The following is a 25,137-nucleotide window of genomic DNA, read 5'->3' as shown; positions in this document are numbered from 1 at the left end:
ATTTTCCTTACCTTGGTGGGGTGGGGGACCTTTTGAAAGTAAAAGGACAAACACCTCAGTTCCTACCAATCTTTCGACCCTTGCCAGAACCAGCTTTAGCTACCAAGTAAAATATATAAACTATAGATCCTTGAGCCCCTGCCAGAGTCGGCTCCATCTATCAGCCAAAATAATGTACAGATACAAGGAGACCCCAAAGCCCCTCTAATATTTCTTTTTCTTAAGCTTGAGTTCACAGGCCTGGGAAAAGATACCCAGATAGGGGAGCCTGCAGTTAATTAACTACATTTTGGTTACCTGGCTTCAGATAATGCGAAAGAAACATCAAACTTCTTGCCAGTCTACACAGCTGTTGACAAACATCAGCTGCTTTGCCCTTTAGAACCCAACAAAATCTCAAACTTCTAACCCTTCAGGGTCAGTGTTACTCTTAATGTTTGATGCCTTTCCTTGCTTGTAAAATGAATAAACGTTTTACTTTGCTTCCTGATTTTGTGAATTCTTTCACACCCACTGGCATCCTAACAGGTCATTCTCTGGAACAAAAACTGTAAGCTTGAGATTTAAAGCATTATAGACGTTTTCAATGGCTCCCTTATAACACCAGAAAGAATTGTAATCTTGAGCATATTTTGTTTTGGCATCTCTAGCAGTTGTGAAGTTCTTTTACCAGAGCATGACATTGCTCTATGTGTCAGGAACACAGTGTGGTGGCTGTACAGTGATGGGGGACACACTGGGGTTGGCTGTGAGGGTCATGCAGGATGTGAACTGTCCCTGTACACAGTGATTGTGAAGGGCACAGGCATCTAAGCGCCAAGCTGCAGGCAGGGTAAAGGTAATATTTATCTCCTCAAAGGCTTCTATGTCTGAAAGTTCAATCTGATGCCCTAACATGGTCAAGTACAGATGAGTGACATTGTGAGAGTACCCTTCAAAGGGTTTGAGTGGGTCCAAAGTAAAGGCAATTGCAACTGTGGTGTTAACAGGGCCTGAGTCCTCCACAGCCTGTGGGGACTGGGGTTACACTCTGGCCTGCCTGCTGGTCATTGTGCTTTCCAGAGTTGTGGTATCATTTGTGAGATGCTTTAATGTTTCATTCTTTGATACACACACATCCAAATCATTAACCCACCACAGAAAAGTATTCTAATTCTTTGCCCTTTCTGGCAACTTAATCTCCTTGATTTTTAAGAAATAACCCAAGGACAAAGAAGCTATTGCCTTGATGCTTACACTGATCATACAGACCACTAGAGGTGTCAGACTGCTAATATATAGTGTCAGGTGATACAGAGGATTGATGTTGAATATTATTCTGATCAGCTCCACCCCACCCTGGTGGGCAGTGGCACGCCCTGGGCCTAGCCTGGCCAGCCCCTGGGCAGATGCCCAGAGTGAGTTTGCCTATTTCTTGATTTTCCATTATGAAGGACATTTTTTAATTTACCATTCAGCTACTTTTCATGCCTGATATCACCTTAAAGTTGACGCCTTTAATGCTTCCCTCCAACAATGCTGTCACATGTTAATGTCTTGACTCTGATCAAAGTTGATAGAAAACTTGAAGTGCGTCCAATTTAGATTAATAAGTACTTTGCTAACACACCATTTAAACCCTCCATATAGATTGCTTTACAAGTGATCTTAACTAAACTTTAATGTACATGTGAAGTATATATTTCTTCATTGAAGTCTGTACCACAAAATAAAGTGCAGAAGACTCTAATCGATTTATTTGATGCAAATTGGAATATGAATAAATGGTTCTCATTCCATTTACAAATCTAGATGCCGTCATTCTTTATAATATATTAGTTTATGGAATGTAGCACAATATTAGAAGATAAATTGTGAATTGTAAGATTTTTAAATAAAGAATATATTAATTTGAAATGTATCATTGACCTAAATATAAAACCTAAAAGAATGGAACTGATAGAAAAAAGTCTAGCAGAAAATGTGGAGATTTCTTTGATATGACAACAAAATCACAGTGCACAAAAGAAAAGAAAAACTGTTAAATTAGATTTCATGATATTTAAGAACTATTCTTTAGAAGATGCTGTTGAGAATATTAAAACACAAACCACAGACAGGAAGTAAGTATTTGTAAGTTACATATCTGAGAAGAGACTTGTATCCAGGCTAGATAACAAATACTCAGAACTTTATAATCAGAAAACACAAAATGGACAAAATTTTTGAATTAATACTTTATCAAAGAAGATACATGAACCCAAAATAAGCATGTGAAAGATGTTTTACATTTAGTTATAAGGAAGTGTAAATTAAAACATGAGTATAATAGAGAGACATCAATAAGATGAATGACTAGCAGACCCCAGTATTTCTCCCACAACAAAAACAATGATCTGACACCTGACTATTAATGGAAATATCTCTGGGAGAACACTGGAGTACAATTAAGAAGCTGTGGCAACACAGAAGTGCACAAAAACTGAGAATAGCTGCATAAAAAAGTATAGGATGTGTTTGACTCTTTTGTCCCATCCTTGGGTCAGCATAGGACTGCACCAAGAGGAATCAGGCATGACTTATCCTGTAGGAAAAAAGAAGAGCAGAAAAATCCCATCGGCCCTGGCTACTACCATTGATGCCCACAGCCTTACACTCTGAGAATGTCTCCAATCTTTGTTAAAACTGAGCTCAGCTGACAGGATTTCCTTGTACCCATTCTGTTGTGCCCCGCTCCCTGGACCTGGAATTTCTACACCTATCCTCCAGCCCTGGCACTGCTGCATGGATGGCCACACCTCAGATTTTGGTCTCTCAAGTGGATAGCTATGCCCTGGATGTGGGGCCACAATATAATAATTTCCAGAACATTGCACATTTTCCAGAAATCGGAAACCCAACACATGCCAAAGAACTGGTGCAATCACATACTCTCCAAAACAGATGCCCCTACCTGCCCCTGGAACCAATGCCACCACATGCCTTTTGGATAGCATCTCCCCACACCTGAAACTGGACATAGCACATCTATGTACCTTACCCAGTAACCTCCTTCCCATATGCCAGTGAAAATCTCTCCCTGGAAAAGGCAGTCTGTAAAGTCTGAAAAAGATGAGTGCTCTTTAAAATGTGGTGACACCAATGGTAGCCTATGAGAAACTACAACAACAACAAAAATCAGGAAAATAACATTGCCAAAGAAATGTAAAACATTTCCAGTAATTGACTCTCAAGCCATGGCAATTTATGGATTTCTTGACAAAAAGATTCCAAATAATTCTTTTAAACAAGCTCAGCAAGTTACAAGACAACGCAGGTAGCTCAACAAAACCTGGAAAACAATACATGAGTAAATGAGAAGTTCATTAGAGACAGAAATCATAAAATAGAACCAAACAAATTCTGGAGCTGAAGGCTACAATAAACGAAATGAAAATTAAATAGACAGCATCAACAGCAGATTTGAGCAGCAAAGAGAATCAGAAAACACATAGACAGGTCATTTGAAATTATCTAGTCAGAGGAGAAAAATAATAAAAATGAGTAAAGAAAGCTTCTGGGACTTATGGGAAATGACCAAGAAAATCAATGCATGCATTGTGGGAGTCCCAGAAGAAAAGGGAAGAGGGGTAGAAGGATTATTTAAAGAAATAATGATAAAAAACTTTACATATCTTGGGAAAAAAAAAGAATAAATAACAAGCATCCAGATTCCAGAAGTTCACAAGACCCCAAGAGGCTGAACATAAAGAGGCCTACACTGAGGCACAGTGTAATTAAATTGTCAAAAATTAAAGGCAAGAGAGAAGTTGGAAAGCTGTTAGACTCTCAGAGAATTTCTCAGCAAAAATATTGCAGGCTAGGGGTGAGATGGATGTTGTATTCAAAATTGAGAATGAAAAAAAAACAACTCTGCTTAATGAATACTGTATCTGACAAAATTATACTTTGAAATGGAGAGATAAAATCTTTCCCAGGAAAAAGTAACAAAGAAAAAAGGACCCAAATAAGTTTGAAAACTCAATGTACCTGAAATGTTTCAGGAAGATCTTCAAACTGAAATAAAACCCAGCTAACTAGCAATACAGGATAGGAAAGGAAGCATAATTCTCACCAATAAAGGTATAGATGAATACAAAATAATATACCACTGTGATGGCAGTATGTAAATGACTTTTTAACTCTAATAAAAACTAACATAAAAATGTGTCGATGGATACACAATGTAGAAGCAAACACTGATTACAAGTACACAACATGTATGTGTGGGAGTAAAGTCCAATTTTTATTTCTACATGCTTTCACCATAAGCACCTTTCTGTAGATATCTTTGTTGCAAAATGTTTGTGCATCATGACACTACATGTGGCTTTCCATTCTCCTCAGCAAAGGAACATTGTGTGGGGCAGGTGTTAACGACCCGCTGTTATAAACGACAAGCAAGCTGCCCCTGTTTTAGTATCTGCTTATGCAGTCTGTGCAGATGGTAAGTTCAAGACTATGGATCTCTAAGGAGTGTTTCCAACCAGCTCTCTGGTACCAAAAAGAAGGCACATCACGAACAGAGTGATGGTTGTGACAGAATGGGTTTGAATTTCACTCCGGTCAAGAACAAAAAGGCAAAAAGGGTTGGCTCAAATCAATAATACGTTACACAAATTACAGGTAAGTAGGATAATCACTTCCTATGTTTTGTTCAGAGTGTAGCCTTAGACTACATAGCGCACAGCAATGCTAGCACCAATCATTTACTGGATTTCTGGATTATACAACACTAGCTTTGGAATACATGTGTCTTTTCCTGTTGTTGCACACTGTCTCTAATGGTAATAGTTCTATTTCCTGTTCATGATATCCACTCTGGTCACCATCTTAGCACTTGGCATACAGGATGTGTTTGGATCAAAATGCCAAAGAGAAGCCTGCGAAATAGAAGAGGCTGAATTCAAGGCTTTGCCTCAAGCATTATTGGTCAGAATGATTCACCTTCCTAATTAAGCACTTTGGATCTCAGATTAATGCTCAACCAGTGTGTCGCTGCCTTATCTGAAATGTCTTTGAGATGTGGCCTTCGATTTCCATATGCATTCTACAACACATTTACTGTATATTTATGGAACAGCATTGCTGAGGACACAAGTTACAAGCCACTACTCCACAGAAAGTTTTCTCATTGCATTCAACAATGACACTACACGCAAGACACTGTGGGTTTACGCTCTCCTTGGCAAAGGCACACTGCGTGGAACAGGTGTTAATGACCCACTGTTATAAATGACAAAAAAACTGCCCTTGTTTTAGTACCTGATTATGCAATTTGTGGGAATGAAAAGTTCAAGACCATGGATCTTTAATGATTCCACCCAGCTCTCTGGTGCCGAAAGGAAGTAGCCTCATAAACCAGCTACTGTTGTGACAGAATGGTTTTGAATATCACTCTGGTTAAGAACATCCTTGAAAAAAGTTGGCTCAAATCAACAATGTATTACACAAATTACAGGAAAGTATGATAATCACTTCCTATGTATTGTTAAGAGTGTAGCCTTAGAGTACATAACATACACCAATATTAGTACCTTCTCACCAGAAAGATTTCTCATTGAATTCAATAATGACACACACGCTAGATGCTGTGACTATCTGTTCTCCTCAGCAAAGGACACTATATAAAACAATTGTTAAAGAACTGCTACTATAAATTACAAGCAAGCTGCCCCTGCATTAGTACCTGCTCATGCAGTCTATGCAGATGGTAAGTTCAAGAACATGGATCTCTAAAAAGTGTTTCCCATCAGCTCATTGGTACTGAAAACAGGTTGCTCATAAACAGAGCTACAGTCATGTAAGACTGGGTTTTAACTTCATTCCAGTGAAGAACACATAGGCAAAGAGCTTGCTAAAATAAAAAATGTATTACATGAATTACGAATAAGAACTGTAATCCCTTCTTCTATATTATGTGAGTGCCACCTTGACTTCACAGCATACACTAGTACTAGCACCAAATTTTTAGTGGACTTCTGGATTACAGAATGCAGGTATTCAAAAACCTGTTTCCTTGGCAAGAGTTGCTGACTGTCTCTAAAGGTTATAGTTTCCTATCCCCTCTTCATGTGAAGAAACGAACCATTGTATTGAAACACTGTACCACATTGTTTTTCGCAATGGTTTTAGGTCTCTTTAGCATATATGCTCCCTTCCAAAACATGGCAGCCTGAACCTGCTTCATATGAATTTCCACCACTTTGTATATGTTGGTAGAGTCCAAGTTTGCTTCACACACTGCAGATGTCAAGTCGCCTCTTGGAACAATACTGCAGGCCATTCAAAATATCTATCACTTGGCACATAGGATGCAGGATGCATTTAGAGCACCTTATTGAACCTGAAGCCATAGAATGGAAATGGCTCAATGCAAAGCCATTGCCTCAGTCCTTACTGGTCAGAGTGATCTAACTCTTGATTAAGCACACTTTGACCCCAGCTTTAAGACTCTACCAGTGTCAGTGCCTCATCTGAAACGTTATAAAAGAGGTTAAGAAAACAATCTAATTTACAATTGCATCAAAAACAATGAAATTCCTGAGAATTAAATTCACCAAGATGGTAAAAGACCTGTTCTTGGAAACCCATACATCATTGAAAAAAGAAACCGAAGAAGATACAAATAAATGGAAGCATATACTGTGCTCATAGAGAGAAAGAATTAACATCATTAAAATGTCCACACTGCTCGAAGCAATCTATAGATTCAATGCAATCTCTATCAAAATACCAATGGTATTTTCCACAGAACTAGAACAAATAGTCATAAAATTTATATAAAACCATAAAAGATTCCAAATAGCCATAGCAATGATGAGAAAGAACAAAGCGGGAGGAATCCACACTATATCAAACTATACTAATCTAAATTGTCATTAAAAACAACAACAACAACAACAACAAATACATAGACCAATAGACAGACCAGAAATAAATCCTTGCCGATACGGTCATTTAATCTATGACAAAAGAAGGCAAGAATATACAATCTAAGGATGGTCTCTTCAACAAATACATGCAAAATAAATGAAACTGGACCACCTTCTTATACCATATACAATAATAAATTCAAAATGAATTAAATACTTAAATATAAGCCCCCAAACTTTTAAACTTCTAGAGGAAAACATGCAGGAAACTCTCTGATATTGCTATTAGCAATATTTTTTTCTGATGTATCTCTTTGGACAAGGGAAACAAAAGAAAAAATAAACACATGGGACTACATCAAACTAAAAAGTTTTTGCACAGCAAAGAAAACTATCAACAAATTGAAAAGGAAACTTACTGACTGGGAGAAGGTATTCGCCTATGATACATTTGATAAGGGATTAACATCCAAAATTTATAAAGAACTTGTACTACCCAACAGCAAAAAAATAAACAATCTAATTTAAAAAATGGGCAGAAGACCTGAATAGGTATTTTTCCAAAGAAGACATACAGATTGCCAATAGATATATAAAAAGATTCTCAAGATCACTAATCATCAGAGAAATGCTAATCAAAACCACAATGAGATATTTACTAACATCTCTGGGAATGGCTATCGTAAATACATCGACTAAAAAATGCTGGCAAGGATGTGAAGAGAAAACCCCCATGCACTGTTGGTGGGATTGCAAATTGCTACAGTCACTATGGAAAACAGTTTGGAGGTTTAGGTTTCTCAAAAAATTAAAGATAAAACTACCAGTTGACAAAGAAATTACACTCCCAGGTATTTATCCAAAGAAAACCAAAACACTCATTTGTAAAGATCTATGTACCCCTATGTTCTCTGTGGCGCTGTTCACAATAGCCAAGGTAATGAAAGCAACCTAAGTCCCCATCAATAGACACTAGATAAAGAGGTGGTATGTACCTTCCATAAGCCAATGTGTGTAACATGTTTACTTCAATAAACAAACAATATTATTATTATAAAAATGAAGTTTATTTAAAATGTACATTTAAATATCAACAGAAAAAATTTCAAATATTATAATTTTATTATGTTTTCAGATTATTCATGAATCTAAACATACATTGTATTTACTTCAATATCATTATTTGATTGAACTAGGTCAAAGCCGATCATCTCTATCATAGGATGAATTTTTGGAAAAGTAAACTTATGTGAAATATATTAAAACCACATTTTGAAATATTTTTTTATTTTTCAATTGACATACAATATTATATTAATTTCAGGTGCACAATATAGTCAATTAGACATGTATATAATTTATGAATGGTCACCCCAATAAATCTAGTACCCATCTGATACTATATAATGTTATTACAATATTATCGACTATATTCTCTATGCTATACTTCATATCTCCATGACTCTTTTGTAACTACCAGTTTGTACTTTTTCTTTTAATAACTTAAAAAAATTTTAATTACACTTGACATGCAACAAATATTAGTTTCAGGTGTGCCATATGGTAATTTATACATTTATGTAACCCATATGACACCATACATGGTTATTACAATACTACTGACTATTCTCCAGGCTATACTCTACCTTCTGATGACTATTTTGTAACTACCAATTTGTGCCTCTTAATCCCCTCCCCCTTTAGCTATCCCCCAACTCCCCAATCTGACAACCTTCAAAATGCTCTCTGTATCTATGAATTTGTTTCTGTTGTTTGTTTATCCTGTTCTCTAGATCCTACATATGACATTTGTCTTTCTCTGTCTGACTTAGCACAATACCCTCTAGGTCAATCCATGTTATTGCAGATGCCAAGATTTCATTTTTAATGGCTGAGTAATATTCCATTGTATATATGTACCACCTCTTATTTATCCATTCATCCATTGATGAACACCCAGGGTGCCCCCATATCTTAGCTACTGTAAATAATGCTGCAATTAACATATGGATTCACATGACCCTTCTAAGTAGTGTTTTGAGTTTCATTGGATAAAGTCCCAGAAGTGGAATAACTGGGTCCTTCTTTGTCTTTCGTTATAGCCTTCTTTTTAATGTCTATTTTGTCTGGTATAAGCATAACTTCCCCAGCTTTTTTGTTTGTTTCCATTTTCATTTTCATGAAACATCTTTTTCATCCTTTTACTTTCAATTCGTGTGTCATTTAATCTGAAGCGAGTCTCTTGCAGGTAACATTTGTAAGGATCTTGTTTTCTTATCCATTCAACCATCCTGTCTGCTAATTGGAACATTTAATTCATTTACATTTAAAGTAATTGTTGCTAGATATATAGTTAGAGCCATTTTATTATTTATATTTTTTATTTATTTTTTCTTCTTTTTCTTAAAGAAGTCCATTTAACATTTCTTGTAATCCTGACTTGGTGATAATGAACTCCTTTAGTTTTTTCTCTTCTGGGAAGCTCTTCCTCTGACCTTTGATTTAAATGATAGCTTTGCTTGATACAGTACTCTTGATTATAGGTCTTTGCTTTTCATTACTTTGCCTATTTCATGCCATTCCCTTCATTACTGCAATTTATGTTGAGAAATCAACTGACAGTTTTATGGGAGTTCTCTTATAAATAACAACTGCTTTTCTCTTGCTGCTTTTAAGATTCTCTCTTTGTCTTTAACCATGGCATTTTAATGATGATGTGTCTTGGTATGGGCCTCTTTGGGTTCATCTTGTTTGAGACTCTCTGAGTTTCCTGAGCTTGTATGTCTATTTTTTTTTCACCAGGTCGGGGAAGTTTTCAGTCATTATTTCTTGAAATAATTTTTCAATTTTTTTGCTCTTGCTTTTCTCCTTCTGGTACCCCTATGATACACCCTGTCCTTTAAGTGTCCTTAAAGTGTCCTTTAAGCTCTCGGTGCCTGTTGACATTCAGGGAGTTACAACAGAAGGGGCCCCTCTCTTCTCCCTACAAGGTTTCATAAAGGGGTTTTGCATTTATTCCAAAATTTGACCCCAAAGGCGACTGAACTTGCCATTCCCAGAAAGCCCCTCAGCTCCTTTCCACTGCTTGGAACCCATGGTGATAAGATGGCTTGTTTCCTGTGATGATCCCGGATTTGGCCCTGGGTGTAAGGATGGACCTGAGATACTGAACCTGCTGTTGGAGATTCGAGCCTTTGAGGGAGATACCTTGTAACCCCTCTCAGCCAGACACTTTAGTGTTCTCACAGTATTATCCTGAGAACTCAGGAGGTCCTCGCCAGCAATAACTAAGTCATTCATATATTGAAATAAGGTGCCACGTTTTAGCTTATGGTCCTTGATATTTCTTTCTGGTGCCTTTCCAGACGAGGGCTATCTGGGAGCCCTGAGGGAGCACCGTCCATGTGTATTGGCTGACCCTGAGGGTCTTTGGATCTTTCCTTTCGAAGGCTAAGACCAGTGAGTCTGGGTGTAATGGTTACAGAAATAAGCATCTTTCAAACCAAGGACAGTGTGTTGCTAAGCATTCCACGGGATAGGAGGGTGCAGGGGTTGGGAGCAACTGCATTACTGACTTCCCTGAGATTGTGAATCAACCAATATTTCCTGTTTGATTTCTTTACTAGTAAAATTAAGGTGTTACAAGGGGACTGACAGGGCTTACATTATTTAAAGGGGTTGGACTCCTTGTAGGACCTCTGGCCTCAAGGAGTACTGGGGTTTTCAGGGCTGTGAGACCCTAGGTCTTAGTTGCATCCAAGACCAACTGAGGACTTGTGTTTCTGGGGAGATTACTGGGGCTCGTATCCTGTGAACTTGCCAGAAACGAGAAATGAGTTCCACTCTCTGGGGTACATTGCCCTTAGTTCATCCTCCTGGAGGTCAATAGTAGCCCCTTATTAGGTTAGTGAATCGTGACCAATCAAGGAGATAGGGCCCTCGGGTACATACAGGAAGGGTTGGGTCAAAGTTTGAGACTCTATGTCACAATGAGGGAAAGGAAAATTGCATTATCTGAGAGGACAAATAGGTTTGGTCAGGATAGAGTTGGTGGCTACAGGGACACAGGGCAAAGCAGCTGGAAGATCATTCCCTGACAAAAATTTTCAGGGGTCCTACCTGAAACTATGGGGAGCCCCCAGGTGTCAGGTTCCTCAGTCAGAGGCTCTGCTGGCCCAGCGAGATGTCAAACCAACTTCTCCCTTAGTGGTTGAAAGCTTCTTCTGGGGACAGGCCCAGACTTCAAAATTCAACCGACAACTGTGGGCCCACTGAGCTTTCTTCCCTGGGTAGAGGAGATGCAGGGGTAGAGCTCCAGACAGGTACTGCCTGAAGTGACTTGGAGATGCCAGGTGGGCAGAAGAGAGGCAGAATGAGCATGGCATGTTCTGGAATAACAAGATTGTTGGCCAAGAGGAAGGTTCCCAGGAGAGTTGCCATGGGTACAGACTGAGCAAACTGCGGCATTGCCATAGCTTGGGTTTCCAGCAGGACGAGTTTGTGAGATTGGGTGAAAGTTGGAAGAAAGGATCCTGGGATGCCTGTGAAAGAAGATAGCTTCAACAGTTGGGGCCTACTGCCCGGCCCTGTGCGTCTTCGGTTCCTGATCACCTGGGCAACTGCCCCTCACTACTGGGCAGAGACAAGAGGGAGCTGAGGTATCTGTGGATCAGGTTCACAAAGCAGGTCAGCTAAAGGTGATCCTTGCCTTTACCTGGTGAGTGGATGAGACTATTGGTCACAGAATACCAGTGGCAGACCTTGAACTGCCCAGGTCATCTCCATTTTCAGGAGGGGAAGTGGGTGCAGAGCTTTAGGCCAGTCTGAAAATCCCACAGTGACCATCCCTGCAGCCCAAACCCTAAATGCTATATTTACTGCCCCTAAAATTTAAAAGGTTGACTTGGAATAGGTTGCTGCAGTCAAAGGGAAACTGGATAGGTAGTGGGTGTTGGGAGGTTTTTCCTAGGCTGTGGAATTCGCAGTTCTTCCCTGGGAATTTTGGAACAACAGAGCCTTGAATCCTCAGGAATTTTAGAGTGAAGCTTCCAGGATCACCTTCCATGCATTCCCAGGAACTATGAAAATGATGGGTGGGAGGAGGAAGGCCAAGGGTTTCCTTGTATGTGGCTGGCAGAAAGCTCACAGCACAACATTGCCCCCTACCACAAATCCCAGGGTGACAGTGATATTTGGTAATTATGCATAAAGACAGAAGGAAGGATGTGTTCAGGAATACCTGTGTGGAGAAGCGGGTAGAGAGAGACATAGAGTGGTGGAGGTTCCACGGGTTCATGGCTAGAGAGACACAGTCAGAGGTTTCTGCTTGCACTGTCCCATCAAAAAGCTCTTTGACCCTGAGGATATGGCAGATGTGGACAAACACCTGAGAGTCAGGATAGTGAGGCCAGCTGTAGTCCCCAGGCCCAGAGGGTGGAGTCAGGGCAAACTCTCTGGGCCTTTGAGACAACCCCCATTAGGTGGGGGCAGCTTTGTATTTCTCCTCTAGGTCTGTTGAAGGGAGAGGGCTCCACATGCTGACCACTGATGATACGAAAGCCTGTTCTATATGGGGCTCAGAGGGAAGGACATTTGCAAGAAGAGGCTTCTGCCTCGGCAGCTTGGGTGCCATCTCAGACACCATAGGGCAGGAGGCTTAAATAAGGGACACTTATTTCTCACAGTTCTGGGTGCCAGCATGGTGAGGTTCTGGGGAGGGCCCTCTTCCTGTCTGGAAGATGGCTGCCTTCTCCCTGGGTCTTAGTACAGTGGAGAGGGAGGTCTGATCCCTTCCTCTTCTAAGTATAAATCCCATCCTGAGGGCTCCACCCATCTGCCTTCATCTAAACCTTATCACCTCCCAAGGCCCCACCTCCTAACACTGTCCTACTGCTGCTTCAATGTATTGATTTGGGGAACACAAACAAGCACTCCATGGATTGCAGGGTGAGGCTAGTGAGAGGAGTGAAGTGGGAAGGTGGCGCTGGTGGAAGTATGTGATGGTGGGTGGGCAGAGTGTGGGGCTATGGATGTCAAGACCACATTGGCAGCTGCAGAAGAGGAGAGTGTGGGAGACCATGGCATAGAGGACATCATATGGTGAGAAGCTGAGAGAGGCGCTTGCTGACTGGTGGATGCAGAGCCCCCTACTTCCTCTAGGCTTGAAACCAGGAGAGGTTCTGCCCAGGGATGGAAGTGACAGGCAAGTGGGAGGGGCAGGAACCCACTTCCAGCACCAACGGTGGTGTAATGGAGAACCCATGGGAGAGATAAAGAAGGCAGGAGGGCTCCTGGGGAGGCTCAGTCAAGGTGGGCACATCCAACAATACAGCAGGAGGGGCAGCAGCCCAGAGGGGCCAGAGGGAATTGGTCAGGCAGAGAGAGCTACCCAAGTGACCCTCCCAAGCCTCATTGGGGACACCCACTTGTCTGGGAACAAAGAAAGGTAGAATGACATTTCCCACTGGTTGCCATTTTTCCCTTAGCAGCACCCCTTGCTAATCTGTCACTAAAGCTCAGGGGGCATTTTTGTGCCTGTGGGTCTGTTGTGGGGAGCAGGGGGCAGCTCCAAATGGCCAGAACTGGAAAACAATTGATTCTACTTCCCAACCACAGGCAGACAGAACATGTTTGGCTTCCTGAGTGTGAAGATATCTGTAGACCTGTGCGAGCCTTTTGAGCTCCCAAATGGTGTGGGCTTTCTCCCAAAAGATGGTAAAATATTGTGGGAAATTTTCCCGACAACACCGCCCCTGTCCCATATGCCCATCCCATATGTCCCATATGACTCATATGGTGAAGGGCGACAATGTCATCTCTGTAAAATCTGAAGCCGGTTATGCAGGCACACCCATGTACTTCCTTGTGCCCAGCTTCTGGTCTTCAGTCAGCATCAGGGCTTGTCACCCTGGCAGGTCCCACAAATGGAGCAGGATGTGGCACTCAGAGCACCCATGCTCTGTCTAATCGGGTTAGAGGATCAAGGGCTGCATGTCTTTGCCCTCTGTGGCTCTCAAGACTAGCCTATGTGACACCAGGGAGAGCCAGAAAATGGGATCGCGGGCAGATGTGACTCTTTTACAGCAGCACAATCCTATCATCTCCTCTTTCTTCTCCCATAACCCCCTGCTTTTTCCTTTTGGGCTTGACATGTGACCCCCAAGATCTCTTTTATGATAATACAGAGATAGGGGTTGGAGGGTACATGCCGATTGGGCAGGGAGATGCCTCTTCTACCTGTGTCCTCCAGAAAACATGGCAGAAAGATGTGGCTGTCCATTAGCTGCTGTGAAATAGACCTTAGGCCAGTTTAATGTCATCTTTGTGGTGTCCCTTCTCAGTGGTGAGTCAATGCCACCATCCTCTGCATTCCTTGACATGTTACACATATTCAGAATGCTATTCACTTATTCACCAAACATGAATAAGCACCTGTTATGTTCCAGGCACGATGCTAGCTGCTGGGGTGGGGAGTGAGCAATACAAACAAATGCAGTTGGGTGTCAGGGACATGAGTCAGATGGTAGATAAGACTGCAGATGTTTGTGAAAAATACACTTGTCTAAATGTTTGCCTGCATGTGTTCACTTTAAACTTTTTCTTTCACCCTATTCCAAGCCTTTGGTTTTGTTATTTTTTGTTTCAAGGATTTTAGTGTGATGTAAATCAGAATTACCCTGAGGAGGTTATTAGGTTAGCCAGACTCTATGAGAGAAAAAGCTAGATGGGAATGGGGTGCAGGGAGAATGCTTTTGAGAAGCTCTGATCTAAAAATATATCCAGAACCACCATTTCATACTACCTTCACCAGGGTAATTAGTATAGGTCTTTGGGTGAGGCTTTGCAAATGTGCCAATATCCTGGTTCTCCTGAGTTTTTGTCCAGTGATCGGAAAAAATTGCTACAGTGCTGTGTGCCTAGTAGCGATGTTCTTTCCCCCTCATTTCTCTCACTTATTAATAACTTTTTTTTCTGTAGGAAAACACTCATTGCTCACATTTTATTATTTATTTGACTTTTTTTTTTTTTTGGAACTCAGAGAATGTCACTCTATGGATGATCATCCAATATTGTCATTGTTTATATTTTTTTGAAATCATTCCAATTTTGATCAATGGGAGTCCTTTCCATCTCCTTGATATTTACTTTTTGAAATTCTCGAAGTCACCCAGACACTTGAGGGCTTCCTTACAACAAGGACTGCTGGTCCATGGAGAGGTGATGAACTGTATAAACACCAAAATCAAAAGATAAACACAATGATGATCACAATGCCGATAATAGCTACCATTTATTGAGTGTTTCAGGCAGTGTGCCAAGCACTGTGGACACATTTTTTTTCTTAAAATGAAATCATCAGTATAAACCCAAAGTCTTATTTTCACTATCTAAATTTTTCACCTGAGGAAACTGAGTCAGAGCTGAAGGACCTCAGCTGGGTCACTCTGCTGATGAAGTGGTCCAGGGAAGGCCTGTTTCTTCCTTGCTGGCCAGTGCATACTTGGACCTGCATTGGCACCCATGAGAGTGATGCTTTGCTTATATACTTCCTTTAAATGGCTCTCTATCCCTAGAGGCTTGAGTAGCTGAAAAAAAAGGACCTTTCTGTGTATGCACTGGCATACGCTACCACATTCCCAGCGGATCTTTGGGAGTTAAATACAACCCTGTGTTTTATGTTGTATACAGAAAAGAGGAAATGTGCTTTTTATTTTGTCATATTTACTATTTAAAAATCTAAATTATGTCCCACGCACATCCTTAAAATGTCTTTGGAGGTGTCCTTGAGGGAAAAGACATAATGCAGATTTCACCAAGGGTTCCCTCCATTTTTTAATACTGATCTTTAGGAAACAGCTCCTGTAGATAAGATATGGGGAACAGAGAGAAGGAGAACCTTACCAAACACACATAGCCAAGGTGTGGACTTGCAAGAAGGTACCCAGATATAGATCACTGGGGGTCATATGAGGAAAACCAGCTTTTCATCAGTCCAAGAATTCACACCTCAGGCCAGAGGAAAAAGAAACTTTACCAGGCCTCTGTATGGTCTGTCCCCTGAGCAAAGAGAGGCGAGTTATTCCACAGCCACAGACTGTTAGTGAGCCTGGGCTCTGTGGTCCTAAGATGTGGGCAAGAGACCACAGTCTGACTCAGCTTCTACATTTCCCTGGCTGCAAAAGAGCAGTCCTCTGATGAAGGAGGGAGGTGTTTGTGGTAAACTTTCTTCTAAGTAAGCTCCTTAAGTGAGTGAATGCCCTGAGATAGTGTGGGGAGGGACTCCTTTGTTTTCAAGGCTCCCCTGTAAGAGACAATCAGGACTTGTGGGTTCAATGCTGTTCCCTGAAATAGTGGAAAATTTAAAAATATGTAAAGAACAAACAATAAAGTAAAAAGAAAAAGACACAAATTGCCCACGGCATACTGGAAACTGAGAACAGGAGTGAGGGACAATGGAGACTACAGGATATTTCCAGGGAGCAAAGAACAGAATAGTGGCAGGAGGATCCGTATGGTGGAAGAGGGTTTCTGCTTAGTTGGGTGATTACAGAGGGCAGGGCTGCAGAGATCCTTTTTGGGCACTCTCTTCTCAGGCTGCTGTGGTGTGCTCTTCTTGTCAGGATCTCTCTCATCACATCTACCTGGCTTTTCACCAAGCAGCACTTGCAGAAGTGAGCGAAGTCATTTGGGAGGCAGAACAGGGGCAGGAAGAATGCGGGAAGTAGGTGGTAGAAATACATGGTAAGAATGGTGAAAACATGGCTGTATCAGTTGACCTGATCCCAGCAGTAACAACCCAGAAATAAACTCATCTGGAAAGGCAAAGACTTAATGTGGAGAAAACCCAATCTCTCTGAAGATATAAATACACTCTGAGTGAAGGAGACATACACTGAATGACACATAGAGTAATAGTCCTGGGCTTCACAGGTTTAGTATAAGTTAAAGCAAAATTATATCTCAATCATTAAAATTAGCTACTTTGATTCAAAAGCTTCTCTGGAAAATAAGTGGATATGAAAAACCACAAGGGTTTTAAGTGAAATAATCAAGGGCAGAGATACTTAATCAGATAGTAAACCATAATACGAAGCTATAATTACTGAAAAGTATAGATAGCTGCAGGAACCATGATCTACATCCATAAAAATGCAGAGATCACACCAGAAAGAATCAGCATTTTTGTCATAATATTTTGTGTACATGCAATAATTTACTAAATGCCAACAATATCATCATTAATCAATCAAGAAAAGTTTATTTAATCAAAATTATGGGATCAAGAAACAAACCTCAGACAATAAAATTAGATCTTCTCATATCCCATTAGAACATAATAAATTTTAGGTAGAGTTGATTTAAAAAAAGAAAATAAGACAAAGAAGACAGAACAAAGCGTGACTATGTTTGACTCTAAGGTAAAAACGACATTTTTAGAAACTATGTAGGGAAACACAAAATATTTTGAATTGGCATTGAGATTATAATTTAAGACCCCAGCAGAAATAAAGATGAAAAACAAAATAGGGTAGTTATAAAACATTTGCATAGATATACTCCCCATATATAATAATGTCTTAGAAATAATAATTATGTCAATTGAATAATGGACACAGAGAAGGCATAAGCAGACATCTCATCCTTTTTTATTTTCCTGGTCACCATTAACCATTCTATGTTATTCACTAGTTTCTGCAGTCCAGAAATAGGCATGCGGCTCAATGCTCCCCAGCCTCAAGCTAGCACCTCAAAGACAGCCAACTCTCTTTGAATTTTTATGAGAATTCTGATTACAATCTGGGTCATCTGTTTTTTAGACCAGAGAAGTATTCATTATATTTTCTGTAAGATGGATCTCCTAGCAATATTTTTTTCTTGGTTTTTGTGTGTCTGGACTGTCTTCATCTCCTTTATTTGTATATAGCTTTTCTGGTTATAAGATTCTTAGTTGCTGGGTATATTCTTTATTTGAGAGGTGAAACAATTCTAAAGGGAGTCCTTTGATGGATAACTGGATGAAAAATAAAAGGTGGTACACATATACAATGGAATACTACTCAGCTGTAATACAAGACAAAATGCTGCCATTTACAATAGCATGGATAGATCTTAAGAATATCATGCTAAGCAAAATAAGGCAGACAGAAAAATTTGAGAAACATATGATTTCACTTATATATGAGATATAAAATCAAAAGCAATAAACAAACAAGACAAACAAAAACTCATAGACATAGACAACAGTATGGTGTTTACCAGAGGGGAAGCATTGTGAGGGGAGACAGAAGAGAATAAATGGATTATGTATATGGTGATAGAAGGAGACAAGACTTTGTATATTTGCAATATATAGATGATGTATTATAGAATTGTATACTTGAAACTTTTATAATCTTATTAACCAATGTCATCTCAATACATTTAAAATTAAAAAAAAAAAACCAAGCTGATGACAGAATGAACTGGATTGAAGAATGTGGGAGCAAATGTACCTGTGGGCAGAAGTCTGTGTGGTGGGTGGTCTCAAAGACAACAAACTGAGCATCAAAGATGGCACATGAGAGAGACACACCAGGCTGGCCCTCAATGGGCTGAGCTAGTGCTCTATGATAGGATTCATGAAAATAAAAGTCATCATTTTGATTTGAGGTAATATTTAATTAAGAAAAGATCACAAAGAGTTTGGAGAAACATGGCAGAGTGAGAGACGTCCCCAGATCTCTCCCCTTGAAACAACAATAAGCTGAACATCTAAAACTCAGCAAAAAACACCCAAGCTGCACATCAGCACATCTGAGCATGGGATCTGTGCATAAGAGCTACCACAGGTCAGAACCCTGGGTGTCAGGTGGTGGACTGGGAGAAATAAAGAAGTTGCATCTAGCAGCTGTTGGAACTCCCTGTAGGAGGAGGGGGAGGAAAGAAGGTACAGCGAGTTCCCTGAACAGCCCTTCCTGGGATAGCTGTGAGCTCCATGAGGCCGGTGGCAGGGCCTAGTCATCCGGGCAGAAAGCAGAGAAGCAGGATGGCAGAGAAACAACAGTTGATATTTACCAGCCATGGTTAGAAAACCAAGGCTGAGCCACAGCTCCCAATCCCCAACCCAGAAAGCCCCTCCTCCCATATCCACCAAGATCGAACACCACAGAGCCAAGGGGAATCTGAGCAAATGATACCGAAACTATTGTTAACACTGACAGGGACTGAGACTGAAAGTAGTGAGCATGATTAAACATCTATAAGAAAAGAAAAAGGCAATATTAAGGCTTTATGTAAAGCTGGGATCCAAGAGGCTTACATGCCCCTACTGGAAACCAGAAGAAAAAGAGCCTTCTTTGCAGTAGGCTAGACACCTTTATATAATAAATCTCCTTTCTGGAAAAACAAAAGAATACACTTCCATTAATGCCCAGGTGCAGAAATAGTCCATTAAACACCATGAACAACCAAGGTGACAAGGCATCTCAGAAAGAAAGAGAAAAATCTCCAAAAAATAAGCTTACAGACATAGAAATATGCAACTTAAATGACAGAGAATTCAGGATGGTACTTCTGAAAAAACTCAATGAGATCCAAAATGAGTCTTATCAACAATTTCAGGAATTGAAAAAACAATTAGATGAGTAGAATGAGTTCTTTAGCAAGGAAATTGAAACCCTCAAAAAGAATAAAAAAGAACTTCTGGAGATAAAGAACATACTGCAAGAGCTGAAAAATGAAATAGCAAGCTTGGAAAATAAAGTTGACCAAATGGAGAAAAGGATCAGTGATATCAAAGACAGAAATCTAGAAATAAATCAGAAGAGAGAAACTGAAGAATGAAAAATAATGAGAGAGAAATACGAGAATTAGCCGATACCATCAGGAGAGGAAACATAAGGTGAAGAAAAGGAGCAGGGACTAGAAAGCACTTTCAGACAAATAGTTGACGAGAATTTCTCAAATCTAAGGAATGAGCTGGAGCTTGGAATTCAAGAAGTTAACAGAACACCCAATTATTTCAACCTCAAAAAGCCTTCACCAAGACACATTGTATTAAAGTTATCAAAAATCAATGACAAAGAGAATTCTCAGGACAGCCAGTGAGAAGAAAAAGTTAACTTAAAAGGAAAACCCATTAGGTTATTTTTGGACTTCTCAGCATAAACCTTACAAGCCATAAAGGAGTAGAATCAAATATTCAAACTATTAAGTGACAGGAGCTACCAGCCTAGAATAATGTATCCAGCTCAGATCTCCTTTAGACATGAAGTAGAAGTAAAGACCTTTCCAGATATACAAAAATAGAGGGAATTTTCCACTACAAGGCCTACACTATAGAAAATACTAAAAGGGGTCAGCTCACCTAAAACAACATGACAAAAAAAATACATAAGAGTAAAGTGATTATCAGACAAATAGAAGCAGAGGAGTACAACCTTTACTAAGAACAGGGCATTGTAAGTTTAAACAATAAGAAGAGAATTTCTATAGCAAGATAGTAATGAATGTTTGGCATACATAGGGACAAATTGAGACAACAATGACTGAAAAGGGGAGGATTCAAAGATCCAAATTCCCAAAGGGGAATGTAGATATGGCACTTGCAGAGGAAAATGGATGACTGTATATATATATAACTATCTTTTACACATTCATAATGATAACCACACACCAAAGATTCAGAACTGAAGTATATAACATAAAACAAGGAGAACCAGAGGGAAAACCCACAAAAGCCAACCAAAATAAAGAAAACAGAAACACAACGACAAGAAAGCAATGGAAACACTGAGCTACCAGAAAGCAAAAGATAAAATGGCTATAAGAAGACCTAATATTTCAATAAATGTAAATGGATGGGACTCACCAACAAAAAGACACAGGTGCAGAATGGATAAAAAAAAAAAACCCAAACCAACCATATGCTGGCTCCAGAGACACATCTCAGCTCCAAAGACAAATATAGACTCGAAGTGAAAAGATGGAAAATGATATTTCAAGCAAATTGGCATTCAGAGAAAAGCAGGAGTAATGGTACTAATATTAGAAGAAATAGACTTCGAAATTAAAAAGATAAAGAAAGATATTGGGGAACATTTCATACTGATGAAGGGAAACATGCAACAAGAAGACATAATACTTATTGATATCTGTGCTCCCAATCAGGGACCCCGAAATATGTAAAGCACTTACTAACAGAACTAAAGGGAGAAACAGGCCAAAACACTATCGTGGTAGGGGACCTAAATGCCCCATTGTCAGTTATGGACAGATCATCCAAACAGAAAATCAATAAGGACATAACATCCTTAAATGACACATTAGAGCAAATGGACATAATTAATATTTATAGAGCCTTCCATCCCAAAATAGCAGCTTATACATTCTTTTCTACTGCATATGGAACATTCTCAAGGACTGACCAAATACTGGGACACAGAGATAGCCTCAACAAATATAAGAGGGTTGAAATCATACCAACCATATTCTCTGATCAAAATGCTTTCAAATGCTTTCAAATCCTTTCAAACTAGAGAACAACTGCAAAAAGAAAGCAGGAAGAACCACAAATACATGGAAATCAAACTACATGCTATTGAAGAATAACTGGGTCAGAGAAGGAATAAAAAGAGAGATATATATAGAAACAAATGATAATCATAGTATAACATATCAAAAGTTTTGGGACTCAGCAAAAGTGGTCATAAGAGGAAAGTTCATGTCATTACAGGACTATCTCCATGGTATTGGCAGAAAAACTGACACATGGACCAGTGGAACAGCATTGAGAATCCAGAAGTAAACCCATATGTATATGGGCAAATAATTTTCGACAAAAAAGCCGAAAGCATACAGCGGAGAAAGGAAAGCCTCTTCAATAAATGGCGCTGGGAAAACTGGAAAGCCACCTGCAAAAGAATGAAACTAGACTCTTGTCTATCACCATACACAAAAATTAACTCAAAATGGATTGAGGACCTGAATATAAGATCTGAAACAATAAAATACATAGAAGAAAACATAGGAACTAAACTCAAGGACCTTGGACTTAAAGATTTTAGGAATATGACCTCAAAGGCAAGAGAAGTAAAAGCTAAAATAAGTGAATGGGACTACATCATACTAAAAAGTTTCTGCTCAGCAAAAGAAATCATCAACAAGGTAAAGAGACAACCATCTGAATAGGAAAATATATTTGCAAGCAACGCCTACAATAAGGGCCTAATATCCAAAATATACAAAGAACTCATACAACTCGAAAACAACAAAAAAGCAAATGATACAATAAAAAAAACAAAAAAACAAAACAAACAAACAAAAACAAAACAAACAAGCAAACAAACAAAAAATGGGCAGAGGACCTGAATAGACACTTCTCCCTAGAGGACATACAAATGGCCAAACAAATAGATGAAAAGATGCTCAACATTGCTAGCTGTTAGGGAAATGCAAATCAAAACCACAACGAGATACCATCTCTCACCTGTTAGAATAGCTATAATCAACAGGACAAGTAATAACAAATGCTGGAGAGGATGCGGAGAAAAAGGAACCCTCATACACTGCTGGTGGGACTGCAAATTGGTAGAGCCACTATGAAGAACAGTATATAGTTTCCTCAAAAAACTAAGACTCTATCTACCTTATGATCTAGCAATTTCTCTACTGGATATTTACCCCAAAGACTTGAAAATCCATATCCGAAAAGATATTTGCACTCCAATGTCCAATACATGGAAGCAACCGACTGAAGTGTCCTATAATAGATGATTGGCTAAAGAAGCTGTGGCACATATATACAATGGAATATTACTCAACTATAAGAAGAGGTGAAATACTGCCATTTGTGACAACATGGATGGACCTCAAGATAATTATGCTAAGTGAAATAAGCCAGACAGAAAAAATTGAAAATCACATGATATCACTTATATGTGGGATATAAGCCCCAAAGCAACAAATGAACAGGACAAACAGAGACTCATGGACATGGACTATAGACTAGTAGTTATCAGAGGGTAGACATTGGGGGGAGGGGGCAGTAGATGGGATAAGGGGGGGTCAAATATGTGGTGACAGTAAAAAACCTAACTATGAGAGGTGAACACACAATGTAAATGTATATATGCCTTAATGTTAAAGTGTACAGCTGAAATTTATTAGATTTCATTAACCAATGTCAGCATAAATAAATAAATAAATAAATAAATAAATAAATAAATAATTTTTCAAAAGGATCACAAATGTGGCAGTATAATTATAGGTAAGCTTAAATTTAGTTATAATTCAGATGAGATAGGTCAGTGATAAAAGAACAAATATTGTGGCAGAAGATAAGAAGTGAGTGGTCAAATGCTGAGTGAGTAAAATGAAACATGTCTCTGAGTTGATGGAAAAGAGTAGCTCATTGCTGGCTGTGGCACAACACAACCATAGGAGCCTGATACTTTATATCTAATTCAGATATCTTAGGAGGACTGTCCATCTATCAAACTTCAGTGCTGTTTGGAATGAAGGTGTGTTCTCCGCCCTCTATAAACGCACTTGGCAAAAGAGTTAGGGGGTAAAAACTGCCTGAATTCTATTTGCCATGCTGGGTGTCCTGCTCTAAACAGAGAGCTCTACCTAAATATTTTTAGCACAGGGGGCAATATTTTATTCATCACAAAAGTGCTTATACTTGAGTTGCAACCCTGAAAATCAGAGACCTCAGATTTCATGCGACCACTCATAATCAATTGAACAAGCAGGAATATTTGAGGAAATCTGATAATGCATTCCACTCATGTGAAGGTAGAGTTATTAGAAGACTTCTGTTTTGACAAGAATTGGGATCAGGGCATTGTAATCTAGAAAAATGATCACGCATTCAAAAGTTCAGAACCCACCTGTTCCTCGTCTCCTGTTTTTCAGTAATGAGCTATCCTTTAGAGGCTGTGTTTTTAATAATACCAAGGACGAGGGTGTTCTGTTACTATAGGTGACATGACAATTATGGGTCTGGAAGGAGGTGAGCCTATTGCTTCTTTATAACTACATTGTGGGGGCTTCATCTCATATACAGAAACTCACTTCAAAGACTCATCTGAGTGAGGCAGGCTCCAGTCAAGGGCAGGTGGGAGCGGAAGGCTGAGCAGCATGCCAATGGTGCCCTCCTCCCACCGACTGCAGCTCCATGTCATAGACCTCACCATATGCTTGCAGGGAACAGCATGGGGAGGCTCCTCGCACTTCAGTGACAGGCTTGTGCCCTGTAAAGAAACAAAGATGACAACATCAGGAGAGTGTATCATCTGCCCAGCTATCCAACCTGGCCTTATCAGGTGCTAGGCAGGTTGGAGGTGCTGAGCTTGGCTCTTGTGCTTGTCACACCTCTATTGTCACAAGGCTGTGTGATCCTGGACTTTGAGGACCTGAGCTCCTCCAAAGTGGTACCACCAGGAGGGTTTAATGAGATACTGTGTGGAAGTGACCCGGTCCTGCCTGGCACACAGGACATGCTTCACTGGCTATCACTTCTGTTCCTGTTCAGCGTGGCCTTATGTTCTGCCCCTATGATGGACTCCCTCTCCCAGATGGTGCTTGAGCAAACCTGAGAGTCATCCTGACTCCAATACCTGTGGAATCAGCCTCGAAGCAGCTGGACAGCAGTGGTCAGCTGTTACCTTCGGGGAACAGAGCAGGCATCTGTGTGTCTTTCCATGTTGCCCCAAGTCCACTCAGCTTCACCTCTGCAAAGGGGCCCTGGACCTTCTGTGGGCAGCAGTGGCCACCACATCACTGAGTACCTTCCCTCTGGCTTCTGTAGCTCCTTCTTCAGGGACCCAAGGTGCCAATCGCCCTGCAGTGCCAAACGCAGGGTACTAAGGTTGGAGGCTAGAGTTGGGCCTCTGTGGCTGCCAGCATGCCACTTCCATCTTCTCCAGCTCCCCTCAAGGTAGACCCTGCTCCTCAGCTGGGGCTGGTGGGCCCAGCCCTTCTGCATGGGGTCTGGTCCTGCCAGGCCGGGTCCTTTCTGCGGTGCCGAGTTGGGGAAGGCGGCTCTCGGGGCCATTTTAGCTGTTGGATTACAGTTCTGGGTGGGGAGGCAGTGCAGCTCCAGGTGCGGGGTGCTGCACCTCCAGGACAATCATGGCATCGATGACCTGCACCCTCCCTGGTGGGAGCTCATGTGCTGTCTGCTGCTGGTCATTGTCCTACTCTACTTCAACTTGTGGAAGGGAGTGAAGATGTCTTGGAAGGTTGTGTGGATCACGGGCAC

General features: G+C 40.3%; 1 pseudogene; it reads right to left on the bottom strand.

The window, feature by feature from the left end:
- Window positions 1-504: 504 nt before the first annotated feature.
- Window positions 505-24,930, bottom strand: LOC120592724 (transmembrane protein 248-like; annotated as a pseudogene).
- Window positions 24,931-25,137: the final 207 nt, after the last annotated feature.

The sequence above is a fragment of the Pteropus medius genome, unplaced genomic scaffold, assembly GCF_902729225.1.
Source record: "Pteropus medius unplaced genomic scaffold, Ma_sr-lr_union100, whole genome shotgun sequence".
In the NCBI taxonomy this organism is placed as follows: Eukaryota; Metazoa; Chordata; class Mammalia; order Chiroptera; family Pteropodidae; genus Pteropus; species Pteropus medius.
The sequence above is the reverse complement of the archived record's forward strand: the minus strand, read 5'-3'. Positions and strand labels throughout refer to the sequence as shown.